Source organism: Camarhynchus parvulus, chromosome 1 (genome assembly GCF_901933205.1).
Source record: "Camarhynchus parvulus chromosome 1, STF_HiC, whole genome shotgun sequence".
Lineage (NCBI taxonomy): Eukaryota > Metazoa > Chordata > Aves > Passeriformes > Thraupidae > Camarhynchus > Camarhynchus parvulus.
This window is the reverse complement of record NC_044571.1, coordinates 99,679,829-99,688,018: the sequence shown is the minus strand read 5'-3', so window position 1 is coordinate 99,688,018 and position 8,190 is coordinate 99,679,829.

Sequence of the window (8,190 nt, the reverse complement as noted above, 5' to 3'; positions counted from 1 at the left end):
CTGGGGGACCCAGAGGAAGTGCTTGGCAGAGCAGTTTGCTGCTGACTAACCCCTCAAAATGCCCTGGGGCAGTGGTGTTCCCCATGGTGTGTCCTACCTGTGCACATTACCTACTTCTCCTCATGTCCCTCCACCTCAGAATGACATGGAAAATTTGGGATTCTGGAGTTCAGGTGGAGTTTTGCAAGTTAGGGTCAACTTGTTTACATCTCTGCTTGCAGCCGTGGCAGAGCACAGTAAGGTTTGGACCTGATAAGCCTTCAGCTCTGAGTGCTCCCTCACATGCCTTAGATGAATCAAAACTGGATGTTTTTCTCTGAGTATGAGTTTAATAAATACACAGAGAAGTTGCATGTAAATACACAGTAGTGGCTCCTGCATTATTAACAGATCATGAGGTGTGGATGAGAGTGAACAATACAGGGGCATTTTTAACAGCATTTCTGAAACAAAATAACAAATGTAACAGAAGCATTTGGGAATGCAAATCAACTGCCACTGCAGCTGGGAATATAGGCTTTGGGACTGGTACTTATAGCCTATGTAAGGAATGTTTATACAAAATTTTACAACTCTAGGGTTGTGAGTTGCAAATACTCCAAAGTGAGAGTAAAATGGAATATAGTACGGGCTGAGTCCCTCTTCTGCTAAAACTAAGACATTTAGCAGAGCACATGTACATAAGTAGAAGAGTAGTCCCACTAGGATCTGAGTGAACAAGCCTTTAAAAATCTATTCAAAACATACCCTGTTCTGTTGCATGTCAGGAAATGTCAGAGAAGTGTTTTCTCCATCATTCTGATCTGTGCTATTTTAACACCACCTGGCAGTTTCATTGGTGGCACAATGTGATTTAACAAACTGAAATGATACAGCAGAATAAGGAAACTTGCAGACACTAATCTCAAAAAACAAGGAGTAACAGATACTTTGTGTAAAACCAGTTTTGGGTAAATGTCCTTGTGAAATAATAATTAATGACAAATTTCGCCATCTTTGGAAAATTACTTTTTTCCACAACTGTTTCATATATGAGACTTCTAAACCTGTCTGTCAATATATATTGAAATATGTATACTGAAAATACATTGAAATGTATACTGACATGTGAAATGATACACAAATGAAACACAGTTTGAGGTTCTACCCATTCTCTCTCTCATTGCCCAAATCTTGCCTGTTTGACTGAGACAGGTCACGTGTCATCACAGGCATGTTGATTTGGATTAGTAGCTGTTCTTCTTCCAGCAAGAAACTTTTAATTGTTTTTTTGTTGCCAGCAGCTGTATTTGTAAGGACATGATGACTAAGCTTCACATGTTTCTATTAATACAAAGTTGGCAGTCATTGATATCAATACTTGCTGTTGCATAAAGTGAGAAATACTTTTGATAACCACTTAAAATTTTCTAAAAACTTCTCAAATGTGCATTGCACTACAGATTTGGGCTTAAAGGTTCTCAGTTGCACAGGGCAAAGGAAAACTCATTTCTGTCAGGACATGAACAGCCTGCTTGGGTTTTTTTTTGTTATTTGCCAACCACAGTGGAAATGATGCAGCAGAAAAAAACTGCTGAAGAGTCAGTTGTATTTTCTAGGTACTTTCTGGTTTTGAAGTAACACTATCGATTATCGCAAATGGTGCAGTTTGAATTCAACTATTGCCAAGTTTTTACACTGCTGATGCTGGTGAGAATAGAGAAATCAGCATTAGAAACAACTTCTTAACTAATATCTTGTAATTTTCAATATAAAATATAAAATTATATTTAAATTAAATGTCACATATTATTTTCATGACATTTCTTAAATTACAAGGTATCTTAAGAGTAGTGTAAAGAACAATATGTGTTGGAGAGCAGTCTGCTGCTGCAGAAAGCTCTGATTTACCAGAACAGGTGGAGAACCAGAAGGTTGTGAGTTAATGTTCAAGGTGACACAATGCCACTGGTACTATAAATCCCCTGATGAATGATAATAAAGAATATATGTATCTCAATCAAGAAAGACAGCGTTTTCACCAGATAAAGCCTGTGAGCTCTCTGACAAAATCATGATCATAGAATGACAGAGTTACAGAATATCCTTAGTTGGAAGGGATCCAAAAGGCTCTTTGAAGTCCAGCTCCTGACTCTGCACAGGGCAGCTCCAAGAATCCCATCCTGTGCCTGAGAGTGTGTCCAAATGCTCCTTGAGCTCTGGCAGGCTTGGTGATATGAGCACTGCCCTGGGGAGCTCTCCAGGAGTTCTTCAAGGCTCCTCAGCTTAATCTGAGAGCAAGTGTCCCCTGGGGGGAGCAGAGCACTCCCCCAGCCCAGGAACTCTGCAGGGGTTTGCACAGCTCAGCCCTGGGGAGATTTGCTGCTCTCAGTGTCTTTCCTTGCAAAGGTCACTGCATTAGCTGTGGACCCACCTCCACTTCTACCCTAAGGTGAGACAGGGCCTCTGGCTAAATCATTAGCAAAGATATTAGCAAAAACCTGTGTTGCAAAATGAAAGAGGGTATGTTTTATTTGCAAGTATTGCTCTTCAGTGATTCTTCCAGGGAGCTGGAAGAAGTAAAATATTAACTGGACTGAAAGGGCAGGGAGGCAACTTCATAATAGCTGGTGTGTTTAAAGCACTGCATTTGATAAAGCAGTTCAAACAGAACCCCTGAGCTGGTGACAGAGTAGCACAACTGCAAATACTGCTCTGTGGGAAGAGTTTGGAAACATGCCTGGGTATATCTAGGTATACAAATACACCTGGTTTGCTAAAACTGACCTCCACTTACATCCAAAATACAAAACTGAGCAGTGTGTTCCTTTTTTCTTCTTCTGCACACAGTTTGATTTGCTCCATCCTTTCCTGTTTGACCTGAGCATCTTCTCAGTGCCCCCAGCTGTGCATGCACAGCCCAGCCACAGCCCAGGACAGCTATTGCCTGTCCCTGATTAAGTGCAGGGCTCGAGTTTTGAGGAGCAGGAGTGGCATTTGCAGTGTCCTATGTTGCAAAAGTTGCTGGGAAAGGACCCATTTGCTACATGACAGGATCAGGGTTCATCCTCTCCCTGTGTCCTCTGACTTCCTCAGCCTATTTTCTGGAGTTGGGGACACTGTCTTTGAAGCTGACAAAACTTCCATTACATCCCTTTGACCATTCTTTGAATTATTTTGGTAGAAATTACTAAAAAGCCACAAAAAACCAAAGCCACCATCATCAGTTTTCCTTAGTTCTTCTAATCTTCTGATCATTAGTTCTCCAGACATTAGCCTGTTTATGTTGATCAAACACTACTCTTCTGAAGACATCACCTGGATTTTATTTTAATCCATGTGCACTATTTTAAACTTGGAATTAATGAGTTATATAAAACAGGGAGCAGGCCATAAAAAATGTGATAGTTAGCTTGGATTAAACTGAGCTTTTTCAGATGCTGTCAGAGTTTCATACAACAAAATACAACATATTGTCAACTGCCAGCTACCTTCCAGATGCAAAATATCCTTGATTCATTGGCTTCATCGGCCAATATAGTTGAGCAACTATTATGGTGTGTAATAGATAAATAAACAAATAAACAAATAAATAAATAAATAAATAAATAATGATGCTTCATCCAAAGGGAAAAAATGGTATTTAGGTAGATAAAGCCCTGGAATATTCATAGAGTAAAAGCATCAAGTTTAACCACTGATGGAATGAATTAGAATTAGTTAACTAAAAACTTCTCTGGAAAACAAATGAAAAGTGCTGAGAAAGGTTGTGCTGTTTTGGGTAGAATTTAAAGTCAGCATGCTCACGGAAGCTGTTGAAGTACAAAATATGTTTGCATTATCAGATAAAAGCAGAGAACACACTTCTGTGAAAATGAGTTCCAGAAAGGAAAGGTGCCTCCCTATCAATGTCAGAGCAGACATATCAGAGATAGAGTTCTCTCCTTACCCTACAGTCTGTGAGAGAGAAATAAGCTTATACTAGGGAGAAAACCTGTTGCTGTTAGTTAAGAAAAAAGGAAAAAAAAGAGAAGGAGTTCGAAAGAGCATTGGGAGAAATAAATCAACAAGTCTGTAAGAGATGGGAAAGCAGAGTAATTATAAAACAAGTAGCTAATTGCAACAGACTTACCATCAGGGAAAAGCTGCCCATTAAGAAAGTTAATTGGCTGTTAATAAATTAAAACAGTTGTGTTGCTACTAAGAAATCCTTTTTTTTTCTTTTAATAAAGCATTGGTGTGAGTATTAAGTTAATTTTTCTACAGAAAGAGCCATCTGACAGAAGGTTAGAGCAGTTCTAATGCAAAACACAATTAAAAGGTTCCATTCAAAAAAAGGAAATTAGAAAGAAAATTCTAGCAAAGAACAGGTAACAGAAAAAATCAGCCCTGAGAATGTTAGTAAACAGCATTAAAATTAAACATTTCTGCTAAATAAAAAAGAACTGTTTGCTCAGATCAATAATGGATGGTTAAACTGTGCACAGGGTTCCCAGAAATAATTAGGCAGAAGGAAGGATGGAACTGCAGCTGACTTCACAGAGTGCATAGCCCAACTTAAAAGAAAATTAGTAACAAGAACAAAGAAGGAACAACCTGGAGTAGCAACTGGAAAAAAAAGCAATCCAGTTCAGTTGTACAGAGTGAATGGGCAAAGTGGGAAAAGTGGGCACGGCAAAGGATGCCAGGCAGCCCAGGCACTATGCCTGCCTTCCTCTCTCCTTCCCATGCTTGCTCCTTCCCTTCCTTGGGGGTCTGTTCCTGCTCGGAATTTCTAGGAGTTCCTGCAGCACCAGAGGTGAATCAGCAGATGTGTCCTGGGATTTTTGGTCCCACAGATTGGCTCTGGAGAGGAGGATTGGTAGGACACTGCTGCATGCTTTTCTCCTCCTGTTTGCTGCACATGAATGAAATGGTCCCAAACAGTTTTCCAAGGAAGTTCCTAAAGACTCTCTTAGAGTATCACAAAGTTTATAGGGCACATTTTCCCAGAACTTTATTACTCTGCTAAGTCTGTCCTTAAGCTGAGACATCATCAAAACCTTCTGGAGGTCAAAGAGCGCAGATGAGCAAACTTATTTTTAGGGTACTTTTCCTGCATTTCTTAGCTCAGATCACCAAGCAATAACATTCTTTCAACATGTTAGGAAAGCAGTGTCCTGCCCCTGGTCAGCTGTCTTTCTCCAGGGTTTCCACTTATTGGAAGAAGCTGCAAGTTGAACCCTGAAAAAGCTCAAGTACTTCTTGAATATAATTGTCCATACAGTATAGACAACTGTCAGTTTGTGTATCATACTTCTTCATTGCAGCAACACAATAATATTTTTTAAATTGTTCCTTAGGGTTTTTGTTGTTGTTGGTTTTTATATTTTAACGGGAATGTTTCCTTTTTACTTTAAATCTCATTTTCCATTTGGATCTCCTTTTATTGTTGAGTGCACAAGAGCCCTCTGGAGCTGCAGGAGCACTTGCCCTGTGTGTTTGAAATCTTTTTGGCTTCCTTGCTACTTGATATTAAAATGAGTATTATATGTGTTATGTTGGAAAGTTATGCTGTATTAATTTTCTTAAGTAGTGTGTTAAATATAATTTTAGGTTATAACATAATGTTAAAATAGAAACTATGCTATGTAGGATACTTTTTTCCTAAAGAAAGGACTCGCACCGAGATAGCAGCCACAGGACACCTAAATCTTTCCGAGAAAGAGAATTTATTGCTCCATTATGAGATTAACTTCTTCCCACCTCACTCAGCCCTGAAGACGCCGTTAGGATTCAGAGGAAGAAGTTGACACTGACCAGACAGAATCCTGTGTTTGAATGGAATTTATGCATCATGTATGAGGTGTATGAATATGCAACAGGCTATTGTTTTTAAGGGTTAATCCCCTGTTAATGTGGGTCCTTTTTCAGGCTTATGTTGCCCAGAAAAAGGTACCAGGACCGTCCGTAACTCTTTGTTTCTATTGTCTCATATTGTCCTAATTCAAGTTGTCCAAATTATTATTACTCTAATTATATTGCTATTTTTATAACCATTTTATTATCATTAAATTTTTAAAATTAAAAAAAACACCAAGTGATTGGCATTTTTCACAGTACCATAGAATGGTTTGGGTTAGAAGGGACCTTAATGATCACCTTGTTCCTACACACCTTCCATGGGCAGGGACACATGCCACCAGACCAGGTCTCTCCAAGCCCTGTCCAGCCTGGCCTTGAGCACTTCCAGGCATGGGGCAGCCACAGCTTCTCTGGACAGGCTGTGCCAGGGCCTCACCACCCTCACAGCAAAGGAAGAGGGGCATGGAGACTCAGCTGGTGGGTGACTGTTGTGGTTCAAATTTATTTTACTGATTCCTTGTTAAGTGGTTTGTTCTGTTGTACCCCCATGTTCTCCCCGAGCTGGTTTAACCCCTGGGTTTTACCCTCCCTCAAAGCTGTCCCTCATGCCATCCCTGCCTCTTGTTCCAGCTCTTTCCCTGCCTGTCAAGGCAACCCAGCTCTTGATTCCCAAACATTCTCTGCCACTTAAACCTCGGGCCAATCCCTGTCTGCAACATCCCTTTGGAATTCCCCTACTCCTGGAAGCCCCATTGGCCCATGTGACCCATCCTCACCCTTCTGCCCCAACTAGTCCCAGACACTTGATGTAATCCCCTCCCTCTTCCCCATAGGATTCCTTCCATCAGCCTTGAGGGATGCTCGGTGCTGTGGCTTTGCCACTGCTTTTGTTGTATTGTGGGCACTTCTTTTTTATTGTGATTATCTTCTCTTGTGTGATTTTTAACATTTACATTTGCTGTAGTGCCCGAGCTTTTGTATTCTTTGCCTATGACCCTATTTTTATTGTATTCTTTGCATATGACCTTATTTTTTTGCATTAAATTCTGTCTGAAAACATTCTGCACAGGCCACTGGGGAAAAAAGCAATCTACAAGGGAAAATGAAAAACTATAGAGGAGCTTGAACAGGACACATAAAGTGGTAATTTTTTAATTGCTGGGTTTTTTTGGGAAAAAAAACACACAGAAATTAGATTTTCTGTCTGTCAATTTACCAAGAAGTTTTACTGGAGTAACATTTGCTCAATCAGCTGAACATTTACTGGCTTATAATTAATATATTACAAATCAAGAAATCTTTGAAAAGGGAAATAAAACTACTTTGTGATCCTCCTTTGTCCATGGGCTTTGATTTTTTTTCCCCCAGGTCTTTCTAGAAGGTGGCTGAGACTGTGTAGGGTTTTCACTTGTATCCATCAGACCCTGAATGAGGGTTTTCCCTGAACTGGGGAATTTTTTTCCCCATCTAATAACTGTTAGATGTGTTCTGTAGTTTCTTAGACATCTTAAATTGTTGTGTCATTAATACCAGCTGAACTCTGAGCTCCACTCAACCTTCCACTAGCCCAAGTAGCTCCAAACCCCATCCAACCTGGTTTTGGACACTTCAGGGATCCAGGGGCACCCACAGCCTCTCATAGAGATAATATTTCTATCAATAATTTTAAATCTCTAGAGAGGCTCTGGAGCTTATCATTGATGGTAAAAATCTCTTTAAATGGTGTAAAATCTTTCTCTCTCTGGGATAATGAAATCCTTTTGCTGTTCAGGTGACTCTGAATCTTTTTACAGCTGGTAAGAGCAACCACAAGAGTTTTTAATGCCTCTTGCTTGCAGAATTCAGTGCTCATCAGAGTCCTTTTGCTCTCTGGTGTGCCTGTTTGTTAGCTGTTTGTGTCCAGCCCCTGACTTGTATCTGAACAAAACCCCTTGTACAGTAGAGACTGAGGCTTTCTGTCCTGCTCCCTTCACCTGGAATAAACCATTCATTGTGGAACCTCAAGACGGAGAGCTCCTCCTTTCTCCTCTGCCTGGTCCCTGTTGTGGCTTGTGCCTGGCACCTTAGAGCAAGTGGCTCTGAAGGTTCTGCCTCTGGTAAATCCCCATATGGAGGCAGGTCCCCACTTCTGGTGTGGAGCCGGAGCTCTAAGAGCTAGCCTGGGTTCTAAGTAGCCCGGGTTCTGGCAGCTACTTCAGGTGACCAGACCCCTACATCCCCAAACAGTCAATGTAGAAGGAAAAGACCTCTATCTCAGGCACTTAAAGTTGGAACAAACATTTCCTGCCTGCTCTTGACCCCGTTCCCAGGGCAGCATCAGCCCCAGATAATGCGTGATCTGAGTTGGTAACATCTTGCTGTGGCATT